A 13,304-nucleotide genomic window follows, 5' to 3' on the forward strand; every position below is an offset into this window, starting at 1 on the left:
CTCTTTCCCCCCTGGTTCCCAACAGGAACAAGAAGAGATCTGCCTCATGCGGATTAAGGTGATATTGTTCTCTAGCAGGTAGGGAGGTGGCGCGAGGAGATTACCTACCTTCCCGATTTACCTGTCTGTGTGTCAAGTTTAAGCCCCTGGAGGGTTTGTGTAACACTGTTAGGAATCTTAAAAAGTAGAGACCCTGTTTGTGGGATTACAGGGTGTGGAGACATTCTCACCTTTTACACTGAGGCTTCAGACTGCTACCAACCGCACTCAGTCCTGCCAGTTGCTGAGCCCTGCTTTGCACAGAAGTGACTTATTCCAGTCTGTTAAAAATGAGTCACATCCCAGAAACCCCTTATCTTTGGGACACATTCTGCCATTGCTCAGTCTGGAGTCAAAGTAATGTTTCCAGACACAAATGTAGTTGGGAAAGTGCTGGGCTGCGTTAAAGGCTCTGCTCCTCTAGGTGCTTCTGTGTAACCTTAGGCAGGTCATTTTCCCTCTGAGCTTCCATTTCTTAACCTGTTTCCAAAACATAACAACCTCCAGCCACATCTGTTGTTCATGGTTAGGTGAAAGAGCTTTCTGAAATGTATACTGTGGCATAAATTTGACATTTATCATTGTGAAATCTCATAATAGTTATTTGACTCTTCATGTCTAACTTTAAAAAAAATTTTTTAAACATCTTTATTTGAGTATAACTGTTTTACAATAGTGTGTTAGTTTCTCCTTTACAACAAAGTGAATCAGTTATACATATACATATGTTCCCATATCTCTTACCTCTTGCGTCACCCTCCCTCCCACCCTCCCTATCCCACCCCTCTAGGTGGTCACAAAGCACAGAGGTGAACTCCTTGTGCTATGCGGCAGCTTCCCACTAGCTAGCTAATTTACATTTGGTAGTGTGTATATGTTCCTGCCACTCTCTCACATCGTCACAGCTTACCCTTCCCCCTCCCCATATCCTCAAGTCCATGGTCTAGTAGGTCTATGTTTTATTCCAGTCCTACCACTAATCTCTTCATGACATTTTTTTTCTTAGATTCCATATATATGTGTTAGCATACGGTATTTGTTTTTTTCCTTCTGACTTACTTCACTCTGTATGACAGACTCCAGGCCTATCCACCTCATTACAAATAACTCAGTTTCATTTCTTTTTATGGCTGAGTAATATTCCATTGTATATATGTGCCACATCTTCTTTATCCATTCATCTGTTGATGGACACTTAGGTTGCTTCCATGTCCTGGCTATCGTAAATAGAGCTGCAATAAACATTTTGGTACATGACTCTTTTTGAATTACAGTTTTCTCAGGGTATATGCCTAGTAGTGGGATTGTGGGGTCATATGGTAGTTCTATTTGTAGTTTTTTAAGGAACCTCCATACTGTTCTCCATAGTGGCTGTATCAATTTACATTCCCACCAGCAGTGCAAGAGAGTTCCCTTTTCTCCACACCCTCTCCAGCATTTATTGTTTCTAGAGTTTTTGATGATGGCCAATCTGACCGGTGTGAGGTGATATCTCATGGTAGTTTTGATTTGCATTTCTCTAATGATTAATGATGTTGAGCATTCTTTCATGTGTTTGTTGGCAATCTGTATATCTTCTTTGGAGAAATGTCTATTTAGTTCTTCTGCCCATTTTTGGATTGGGTTGTTTGTTTTTTTGTTATTGAGCTGCATGAGCTGCTTATAAATTTTGGATATTAATCCTTTGTCAGTTGCTTCGTTTGCAAATATTTTCTCCCATTCTGAGGGTTGTCTTTTGGTCTTGTTTATGGTATCCTTTGCTGTGCAAAAGCTTTTAAGTTTCATTAGATCCCATTTGTTTATTTTTGTTTTTATTTCCATTTCTCTAGGAGATGGTCAAAAAGGATCTTGCTGTGGTTTATGTCATAGAGTGTTCTGCCTATGTTTTCCTCTAAGAGTTTGATAGTGTCTGGCCTTACATTTAGGTCTTTAACCCATTTTGAGTTTATTTTTGTGTGTGGTGTTAGGGAGTGTTCTAATTTCATACTTCTACAGGTAGCTGTCCAGTTTTCCCAGCACCACTTATTGAAGAGGCTGTCTTTTCTCCACTGTATATCCTTCCCTCCTTTATCAAAGATAAGGTGACCATATGTTTGTGGGTTTATCTCTGGGCTTTCTATCCTGTTCCATTGATCTATATTTCTGTTTTTGTGCCAGTACCATACTGTCTTGATTACTGTGGCCTTGTAGTATAGTCTGAAGTCAGGGAGCCTGATTCCTCCAGCTCCATTTTTTGTTCTCAAGATTGCTTTGGCTATTCGGGGTCTTTTGTGTTTCCATACAAATTGTGAAATTTTTTGTTCTAGTTCTGTAAAAAATGCCAGTGGTAATTTGATAGGGATCGCATTGAATCTGTAGATTGCTTTGGGTAGTAGAGTCATTTTCACAATGTTGATTCTTCCAATCCAAGAACATGGTATATTTCTCCACCTATTTGTATCATCTTTAATTTCTTTCATCAGTGTCTTATAGTTTTCTGCATACAAGTCTTTTGTCTCCTTAGGTAGGTTTATTCCTAGATATTTTATTCTTTTTGTTGCAGTGGTAAATGGGAGTGTTTTCTTAATTTCCCTCTCGGATTTTTCATCGTTAGTGTATAAGAATGCAAGAGATTTCTGTGCATTAATTTTGTATCCTGCTACTTTACCAAATTCATTGATTAGTTCTAGTAGTTTTCTGGTAGCATCCTTAGGATTCTCTATGTATAGTATCATGTCATCTGCAAACAGTGACATGTATAACTTTGATAAAAACTTTTTAAAATGACGTGTTGATAGCTGTTTTACAGTTTAGTTGAAATATTTGGGAATCATTAGAGAAAAGTACATAGAAAACTAATCAAAGCAATTATTAACTCCAGGAAAAACAAAAATAATTACAAAGAAGAGAAACACAGTATTTTACTTGGCTTAGCATTAAACAACATTTACATAGTTATATCAATACTTGTGAAAACACTGAATACTGACTGAACCAAACATTGTGATAGTATAGTGAGAGGAAAAAACAGGGAAATTTAGAGAAGGTTAGTTAAGAGGGCTACACCCTCTCCTTTAAAATAGGAAATCAATAGATAATGTCTAAAATTGATAAATCAAGAAATAACAGTATAAGCATATCAATTGGAAATGCAGATATAAGTAGCAGAAGAAACAGCTAATGGAGTGTAAAGTGGTTGGGGGGAGCCCTGGGGAATGAGAAAGGATGAGGAAGAGAGTTATTTTTCATTATAATAAGACTTTAGTATTATTTTACTTTTCAAGTTATATGCATATATTCTTAGGTTAAAATTAAAATTAATAAAAAAAATAAAAATAGAGGAAAGTGACAGCTACAAGGAGGCTAATTTTGTTCCAGATAAGGAAGAACTTCCTAATATCTAGAGCTATCCAAAACTGGAACCTCTGCAGATAATAAATTCCCTGTCATCATAAGTTTTTAAACAGAAACTATATGTCCATCTGTCAGAAACAAGGTAGAGAGTTCTAGCTTTGGCTGGGCTTTGCTAAGTAAGCTTAGGGATGACTTTCAATTCTAAGATCTCTTCTAATTCTATGCATCTGTGGAAGCTGGGATGTTCTTGTCATTTACCTCATAACTAACTCATTTATCTGTGCATTTAATAATCACTTGCTTAGTACCTATTTTGTTTCTGGTGCTGCACCAGGTCATGGGTTGAGGATAGGGGAACCAAGATAGATATGACATAGTGCCTGCCGACAAGAATCACTGAAAGTCAGTCCTGGAAAGCTCCTCAGCATTTGTCTGATCCAACCCCTCATTATACAGAGAAGGAAACTGAGGCCCAGAGAGAGGGAGACACTTGCACAATGTCACACAGCATTAGTGGCAGTCAGGCTTACATCTAGACCTCTTGATTCCTGTGCTAGTAATCTTTTCCTCATAATCCTGCTTCTGAAGAGGACTTCTTCAAAAACAGTTCTAACAAAAATGAAGTTGATTCTTCATGGTATTTTACTAATCTCATTCATGTAGACACATCATCATTGTGCAATGAATCTTATTATTATTTTAATTATAGCAAGGTTTGACTTCCTGGATATCTGTTTCAGAAAGGCATGCAGTGAGCTTTCTGGAGACACCCAGTAAAAGTTCACTGAACCCGAACCTCCAAGTCATTCACCAGAGAGATCTAAAACAACAGAAATAAAACTAACTGACATTGCTTTGTCTCACCATCTTGTGACATGCATGAGAATTCTTAGGTAGAGAGTTACCGCCTGTGTCATGGGTAAAATTCCATATCATTTTGTGGAGTTTGTTATTATTCCAACAGCTATGAGAGCCAACATTTGCATGTACCAACATCTTGCAGTATCACTTCCTGGATCCTTTTTGCTCAATTTAGTAGTCCTGTCTTTGCCACTTTGAAAAAAGTCCCACATCTCACTGAATTTCAGTTTTCCCTAGCTGTTTGTTTGTTTGGTTGGTTGTGTTTTGTTTGTTTGTTTGTTTTTAGTAATAGTCACCATGGGTATTAGACAAGACTAGTGGTTCTCAACCAGGGACAATTTTGTCCCAACCCCTAGTGGACATCTTGTAATGTCTGGAGACATTTTTCGTTGCCACAACTGGGGTGGAGTGATACTGGCATCTAGTGAGGTAGATCCAGGGCTGCTGCTAAACATCCTATACTGCATAGAGCAGCCCCTCCCAACACAAGGATCTGGTCCAAAGTATCAGTACTGCTGCTGTTGAGAAACCCTGATTAGACTCTTTGGCTGAAAGGGACAGGAACCCAAGTCCAACTTGCTTTAGTAAAAGAAGAAAAAGGAAAAAAACAAAAACAAAAACAGGGTGGTTATTGGAAGAATATTATCATTGCTTTTAAAAAAAGAAAAGAGCTAAAAAAAACCTTCAGGATGGATACACCTTGGAGATTAGTGTAATTCAGCTCCCATCTGGACTACCTCTCCTGTCTGTCTTCCTTCTGTTCTCATTCTTTCCATGTAACACAGGCCTAGCCACCCTAGTTTTGAGCTCATATCCTTGCAGCCTCACAACCAGAAAGGAAAAGGTCCTTTTCTTTCCTAGATCCACTGTCACAAATCCCAGGGAAGGCTTCCGATTGGTCAAGCTTGGGTCACATCCTCATCACTTGAACCAATGACTAAGGCCAGAGAGGGTGAAGTACTATATACAATGATTGACCTAGCCTGGGCCAATGCCTACCCCTGTGGCCAGAGGGATGAAATCTGTTTCCTGAAGTGGAGGAAGTAGGTTCTAGATAGAGAAAAACAATAGCCACTACAGCATGGAATAATAAAGAGGGTGCTGGACTACGAGTCAAACATCTGGATGCTATTCTTGGCTTGTCTCTTTCTGTGTGATCTTGGACAAGTCCCTTTCCCTCTCTGGGCCCCAGTTTCTTACCTGTACAATGAAAAAATGGACCAGAAGTCAAAGATATCTCCCACCTCTAACATTTGATAACTTTTCATTGGTTAAGTATTATTTATGTTCCCAACAATGTTGACATTTGAAAATACTTGCTAAACCCACCTAGCTTTTAGATTGCTGGTTCCAGGATATAATATAGTCTAGAAATATCTAATTTTTTTTCAAATTTAGTTTAGTTATCTGGTCTTTTCCAACTTCTTAATGATTATGAAAACAGCATCAACTAAAATACTTTAGCACCTATTCATATTTTCAAAATGGTCCGTGTACTTCTCAATTCTTTCATAATATTCAACCCTTATAGGAAAAATGTATAGACCCACAAGAACCACTTACACATTGTTTTTTCTTTTAAAAGAACTTCTAGTGATTAAGAAAGATTAAATATATGAATAACATCTACTTTCAACTTGGTATATGAATTTTATGTTAATCCTTATTTTGAAATGCATGTAGTCAAAAGAAATAGATGGTGTTGGGAAATCTCCAAAAATATGGAAGATAAGGCAAAGATTTCAATATCTCCAACCACTCATTCATTCAACAAATAGTTTCTGAGTACCTACTATGTTCCGGACACTATTCAATGATTTGCCCCTGTGTAACTTACATTCTAATGGATGCAGCTACATTTTAGTAATTGGAGAAGGATTTTTTGAATTCTAGCTCATCATCAACGAGATGAAATCCATACCTCTCAGCCCCTTGCCAACCCCTCCAGCTCCAAGAGAACTTCCACTCACATCCTACACCTCACCAAACAGAACTTCCAGGTTGCTACCTTCGAAATTCACCAGTTCCAGGACTTCCCTCGTGGCACAGCAGTTAAGAATCCACCTGCCAATGCAGGGGACACGGGTTCAACCCCTAGTCCAGGAAGATCCCACATACCGCGGAGCAACTAAGCCCATGTGCCACAACTACTAAGCCTATGCTCTAGAGCCCGCGAGCCACAACTACTGAAGCCTGTGTGCCTAGAGCCCGTGCTCCAACGAGAAAAGCCACCGCAAAGAGAAACTCGCACACTGCAATGAAGAGTAGCCCCCACTTGCCGCAACTAGAGAAAGCTCATGCACAGCAACAAAGACCCAACGCAGCCAAAAATAAAAATTAATTAATTAAAAAAATATTTTAAAAAGAGTAGCCCCCACTTGCCATAACAAGAGAAAGCCCATGCTCAGCAATGAAGACCCAGCAAAGCCAAAAAAAAAAAACCTCACCAGTTCCCGCACACCTCTTCTACTTGGAACCCTCTGGCCTTTTCCACATTAGCATCACTGCCTTTGGGAAACCTCCTTGTATGGTTCTTTCTTCCTACCCCACAGATTTAGTCCTGCCCTACTCTGTGCCCCCCAAACCTCATACACATGTCTATCACTTAACACCTCTCATTTTATGTCAGAATTATTTTTTATGTCTGTGCTTCTCTCACTGGAATACAGAGTTCTCTAGGGAAAGGAAAGGTTCTTATTTACCTGAGGACTTTTGGGGCTTGACAATCCACACACACACGCGTGCACATGCATGTGCCTCAGACCTGCTCTTCCTCCTCTATTCCCCTTTTCAGTGAGTGACACCCCCATCCTCCCAGTTGTTCAGGCTAGGAACCTGGGCATCACCCTCAATGAATCCCTTTCTCTAACCTCCCACATCCAACCAAGGTTCATCATGTTTACCTACCTCCTTATGTACCCTCACCTCTGGATGAATCAGTTACTTCCCTTGGCCTAGATCAAACTTGCCCTATCCCTCCCTCATAGCCTGGGTAGCTTGTTATTCAGGGTTTACTTTAATCTTGACCTCCTCTAGGAAGCCTACCTTAATTCTTGTCCCTCCAGGCTGGGCTGAGTGTCTGTTCTCTGGGTAGTTTAGGTCTCCCGTGCTTCCTAGTTTATATGGTAATTCTTCTCTCCTAGTAGACTATACACTCCAAGAGGGTGGGTTCTTGTTTATGACTGCATACCCAGCTTCTAGCCTATTTCCTGAGATGTGATAAGTTACCACTAATGACTTTTTAAGTAAATGCAAGAACAAACTCATTTGGAGTCAGAAAGCCTGGATTCCACTCAGATCTGCAATTAACTAGTTGGGTCACTATGCACTTAAATTCACTGAGCCTCAATGTTCTCATCTGTGAAATGGCCATAATAATTCCCCCCAGTCTACCTCCAGGGTTGAATGCAAAAAGCATATGAGATAATAAATGTGAAAGCTGTTTATAACCTCTGGGTTGTTTTACACATGTAAGGAGTTACTTCTAAATGTTTTGCGTTGTGTTTGGTTTTGGTTTTGGTTTTTATATTTTCTCTGATTATTTTAAATATAATTAGGTATTGCTCCTACTTGCGAACTTCCTGTAGGTGCAGAATCCAAGAACTATGTTGCTGCTACTCATCTCTGAAAAGATTAGAAGTGTTTTGATTTTTTTTAATGTTTAAAAGAATATTTTTGATATAAATTGTACTGGAGGCACTATTGGAAATAATCTAAATTTCACTTCAGCAACTAATACCAAATTGATACAAATTAAATTAACTCTTTATAAGTATTGATATAAAGGGAAAGAACTGACAATTTAGAACAGAATAGGAAAAGGAAATATACAAAGCAAACTTAACTTCAGTTTTACACTTATTAAATTAGCAAAAAACTTTTAAAAAATAGTCTTTGCTCTTCTCATTTGGTTGATCTTAATTTATTTATTTATTTAATTTATTTATTTTTGTCTGTGTTGGGTCTTCGTTGCTGTGCACGGGCTTTCTCTAGTTGCGGTGAGAGGGGGCTACTCTTCGCTGTGGTGCACGGGCTTCTCATTGCTTCTCTTGCTGCAGAGCATGGGCTCTAGGCGCGTGGGCTTCAGTAGTTGTGGCTCGCGGACTCAGTAGTTGTGGCTCGTGGGCTCTAGAGTGCAGGCACAGTAGTTGTGGTGCAAGGGCTTAGTTGCTCCGCAGCATGTAGGATCTTCCCAGACCAGGGCTCAAACCCATGTCCCCTGCATTGGCAGGTGGATTCTTAACCACTGCACCACCAGGGAAGTCCCACAAAAAACATTTTTAAATGATAAGTCTCAATGCACATACACTGCTGTTGGAATGTAAATTGTTCACTTCTCTGAAAAGCAAATTGATAAAATATATCGAGAGCCAAAAAATAATTCTACTCTTAGAAAGCTATCTTAAGGGAAGAATTTAACAGAATAAAAAAGTTTTATACACTAAAACATATAGATTACTCATAAATAATCAAAAAGTGCCAGTAACTATGACAATGGAGAAATGGTTTGGTTAAGCATGCTGCACCCATGGGATGAAGTATTTTATACAATTAAAAGCAATCAATATGGATGCATGGCCAGGGTGCTCTTAGTCCTGCCCACAAAACTCCTGTGAGTCCTGTTGGATGGTTTCTTCATGATCAGGGGAGGGCTAAACTCTCAGAACAGTTCCTTGCTCAAGTCGTCAAGCACTCACGGACAAGTTCTCCAAGACGTTCCCAATGAAAGTGTTCAGCTTAAGCCATAGCCTACAATATCGTGGCAGTGGATTTGCAGGAGGTGGCAATGGGCACACTAACATTTCAGTAGCTTGGTAACTTACTGTTGACTCTGCTCACAATGAGGCTGTTCACATTCTGCTGCCCTTGAAGGAGACTATGGACACCTGGCACAAGGTTGTGTCTCCTGCAGCCAGCTCCTAATCAAAATTAAGAGGATGGCCAGGGACTTTCCTGGTGGCACAGTGGTTAAGAATCCACCTGCCAATGCAGGGGACATGGGTTCGATCCCTGGTCCAGGAAGATCCCACATGCCATGGAGCAACTAAGCCTACGCACCACAACTACTGAGCATGCACTCTACAGCCTGCGAGCCACAACTACTGAAGCTCGTACACTGCAACTACTGAGCCCACGCACCATGACTACTAAAGCCTGCACGCTCTAGGGCGCACGTGCCGCAACTACCGAGCCCACGTGCTGCAACTACTGAAGTCCACATGCCTAGAGCCCGTGCTCTGCAACAAGACAAACCACCGCAATAAGAAGCCCGCACACTGCAATGAAGAGTAGCCCCCGCTCGCTGCAACTAGAGAAAGCCTGGGCGCAGCAACGAAGACCAGATGCAGCCAAAAAAAACAAAAAGAGGATGGCCAGACTCCCTGGGGAGAAGGAGTCAAGTGCATTCAAAAAGGCAGCGGGGGCTCTGACTTTGGGCTCCCTGTAATTGTAAGAGGGTTCCACGAACTGTGCCTCATGGTATTCATGTGCTTGTGTAGTACCCTCTTCTTGAACCTGGACTGGTCCTGGTACTCAACTGTAACTAGAGAACACAGCAGAAGTGAAGCTGCATGCCTTCTGAAGCTAGGTCAGGAAAAGCTTTCAAGCTTTTGTCTGGAACACTCTCTGAAAGCCATTGGCCTCGTGACTGCCATCCTAGAGAAGCCACTTTTAGGCACTCTGGTTGACAATACCAGCAAAGCTCAGCCTCTCAGCCATTCCCACTAAGGCACCACACGTCCTCCAGACCAGTCCATCCATGAGCTGAATCCCCCACAGGTGACTTCAGTCGGTATTTCATGGAACAGACGAATCGATCAGTTAATCTTGGACCAAATTCCTGACCCATGAAATTATGGGACATAATTAAATGGTTGTTATTTAAGCCACTAAGTTCTAGAGTAATTAATACACTAGAGTACATAAGCAGCACATCACCTTTGGAGGACGCTTGAGAATAAACTCATAATTCCAGAAATAGGTAACGATAAAGAATCAAGTATTTATCTTGCCTTCCCTTTCTGAACTGTACTTCAGAGGAACCAAATAGTTGATGAGATCAAGCTCTTCTTTATAAATAATTATAGCTAATAAATGATGAGGGAAATCAGAATTAGAATATCACCATTTGAAATCCCCGATGAAATAATAACGATAATCAATGACTGCAAAAATCGTTAGGCAAAACCCCAGCGAGGAACGGTATAACAGATTAGGCTGAAAACACCTCAACCCAACGATCAATATCTTCTTACTAAGCCATGAAGAGAGAAAACCAGATTTTTCGTGCCCCCTGATATGAGGCAACAAGAAGTATATGGTGCCAACTCTGAAGCTTTCTTGTCCCCAAATCAAATCGGAGCCTGATAACACTTCTAGATTTCATCCCAAGGGCCAGAGGAACATGTTACGTGATCCCCTGGGGGTGTAATCCACAAAGTCAAAAACATGGAAAACTCTACGGGACAAACAACCAAGTTTCTTCAAAAATATATATTTTTTAAAATAGAGGAAGAAGGGGATCCTATTGATTAAAAGAAACTTAGGAGATACATCAACCAAATCCAAGTGTGTAGACTATCTCTGGATTCTGATATATATATATATATATATATACATATACATATATATATATTTGAACACTTATTACATTTGGAATATATATATTACTGTATATATATATATATGATAACTGACTGGATATTAGATGATATTAAGAAATCATTTTTAAATTTTTGGTGTGATAGGTTACTATAGATAATTTTTTTAAAAGCCTTTATCTTTTAGAGATAAAAGATCCATGTATTCCAATGCATATGGAATTTTTCTTCAAAAGAATCCAGTGGTAAGGGGGTAGGAGTGAATAGGGTATAAATGAAGCAAGACTGGCCATATATTGATATTTTAAAGTTAGGTGATGGGGATATGGAGGTTTAATATACTAATATCTTTAGTTTTATATATAATTTAACTTTTCATTTTAAAAAACTTTAAAACAAGTAGCTCTAGCCAAAAAGAAGTGTTTCCAGTGATGCATCTCTGAGTGGTTTGAGAGCAAGAGAGACAAGTCTTTACCTCCTCCCTCTCGCCAAATCCCCCTGCACTTACAGAACTAGAAGCCTAAAGAGGCATCTGAAGTCACATTTTAAGGAAGCATAATGGAAGGGAGTTTGGAGAGGGAATGAAATCATTAAGGAGGATTACACTGTCACCACTCGACACAATGGGGACCTGCTTTTAACTGCTTTAAACAAGTCTTACTTCATACCAGAGCTTCGACTCAAGAAGGCGTCACCATGGGAAGTGGATCCTGCCAAGGAGATCAAATCTTTCTTCCTGGCTGAGTCTTTGAGTGCATGCTCCTGCCCTCCACAGCAAGAGAATAGAGGGGATTCTTAGAATGCACTTGAAATTCTCTTTTCCTCTTCATGGTGTCCTTGCAGCCAGGGGTCTTGGAAAGCTCAGGAATGAAGGTGCCTCAGATAAAGTGGCCTTCCTGCCTCTGAGGGGCTGGGGGACCAGGTCAAGTTTCTGTCTTTCTGGGGGTCTCTACTTCTTGCACATTCAATGAGATGTAGTACAGCATAGAGTCAGCCAGCCTCTGGACACAGTTGGTTCTGCAAGTCACCAGCTGTGTAACATTCACCTCATTGCATCCCTGAAAGCAAGATACGTCACCAGTAGCTCTACTGGAGCCATCCACAAAAATTCAGCCAGCATTCTAACTCTTACTGCATCTGCTCAAACTGGCACCATCTGATCAGGAAATACAACCTAAATACGTGCCACTAGTGTTTCCATCAGTCCATGAAGGATACAGGCTTCATCAAGTTGGACTAAGTGATCTTCCCTGAATGGATTATATAAGACATCTACCTGACAAAACAAAGAAAAACAGTACAAAGAAAAAAAGTCTTAATCTTAAAAAACAAAAAAAAAAAAAGTAGGGATGATAACTTCCAGCTCACATTGTTGTTGAAAGGATAAAATCAGGTAATGTATGTGAAGTGCTCAGCATGGATCCTAGTACTGAGTCAGCTCTCAATAAAATGATATTACTATTATTTATTTCTCCATAAAATGTGGATTGGATCGAAAGATCCTTAAGCTTCCTCCTAATTCCAGTGTTTGAGGATTCATTCATTTATGCAACAAGCACTTATTGCCAAGCCCTACACCAGGTGCTGGTGCTATAAGGTGGAGACACCTGACATGGGAGTTGGAGGCTGAAGTCAGCATATAAGGCAAAAGCCCTGCATACTCAAAATTATTCTTGAAAACTCTTCCACCATCAACTGACCTCTCAAGCATTTGCTCCCCCATTCAGAGGTGCTGTCAGAGGTGCTGCTGGTGGGAGGAGCAACATGGAGTGCTGGTGGCTGAGGGATCTTTCAGGACATGGCATCTTGTCTCCTCCCAGGCCCCAGAACATGAAAGCCTTAAACTTTCCTCCATTCAGAGCAAAGCTGTGTTCCCCCCTTTGCTTTTGAGCCTTCAGCCCCAGTGCTGGATGAGAAAATGGAGGGCAGCCTCAGGGGTCACCTTCCATCAAGCTCAGCATCGCCATGAGATGGTCATTGCCCAGTTGACCAGGAGCATGCTGTTCCACTGAAATGTATCAAGCACCTTCCATGAGCAAGGTGTGCTGAGCATTGGCAGGAGTGGAGTAAGCCGAAGGTGGCTCCCCCAGGACCGTACAGATGCAGACCCCAGCCAGAGTAAAGCAGGGTCAATAAGGCCACAGGAAGGCCCAGAGATGGGCTATGGGGACCTAGGGGACAGAAAGAGTAACGTCACCCTCCTGGGTGGTGATACTGAACCTGACCCTTGGAGAACAGAGAAGACCCGGGGGCAAAACACTGGGGAAAGGGTGCCCTGGGATGAGAAGACAGCAAGAGGCAAAGTTGGAGGCAGGGTTGATGGGCTGTGTCTGAGTAACAGCATGTAGACCATATGTTTGGTTGAAGAGGAAGGCGAGGCTGGAGAGTCAACGGGGCCAGGTGGCAAAGGCCGTAAGGCCAGGCCAAGTGGAGTGGGCTTGGTTGTGTAGGCAGTAAAGAGCCAAAGGCCTG

General features: G+C 41.0%; 1 pseudogene; it reads left to right on the top strand.

The window, feature by feature from the left end:
* The first annotated feature begins 10,393 nt into the window (after positions 1–10,393).
* LOC131760847 (small ribosomal subunit protein uS14-like) lies at positions 10,394–12,072 on the top strand (annotated as a pseudogene).
* The last annotated feature ends 1,232 nt before the right edge of the window (positions 12,073–13,304 follow it).

The sequence above is a fragment of the Kogia breviceps genome, chromosome 8 (genome assembly GCF_026419965.1).
Source record: "Kogia breviceps isolate mKogBre1 chromosome 8, mKogBre1 haplotype 1, whole genome shotgun sequence".
Taxonomy (NCBI): Eukaryota; Metazoa; Chordata; class Mammalia; order Artiodactyla; family Physeteridae; genus Kogia; species Kogia breviceps.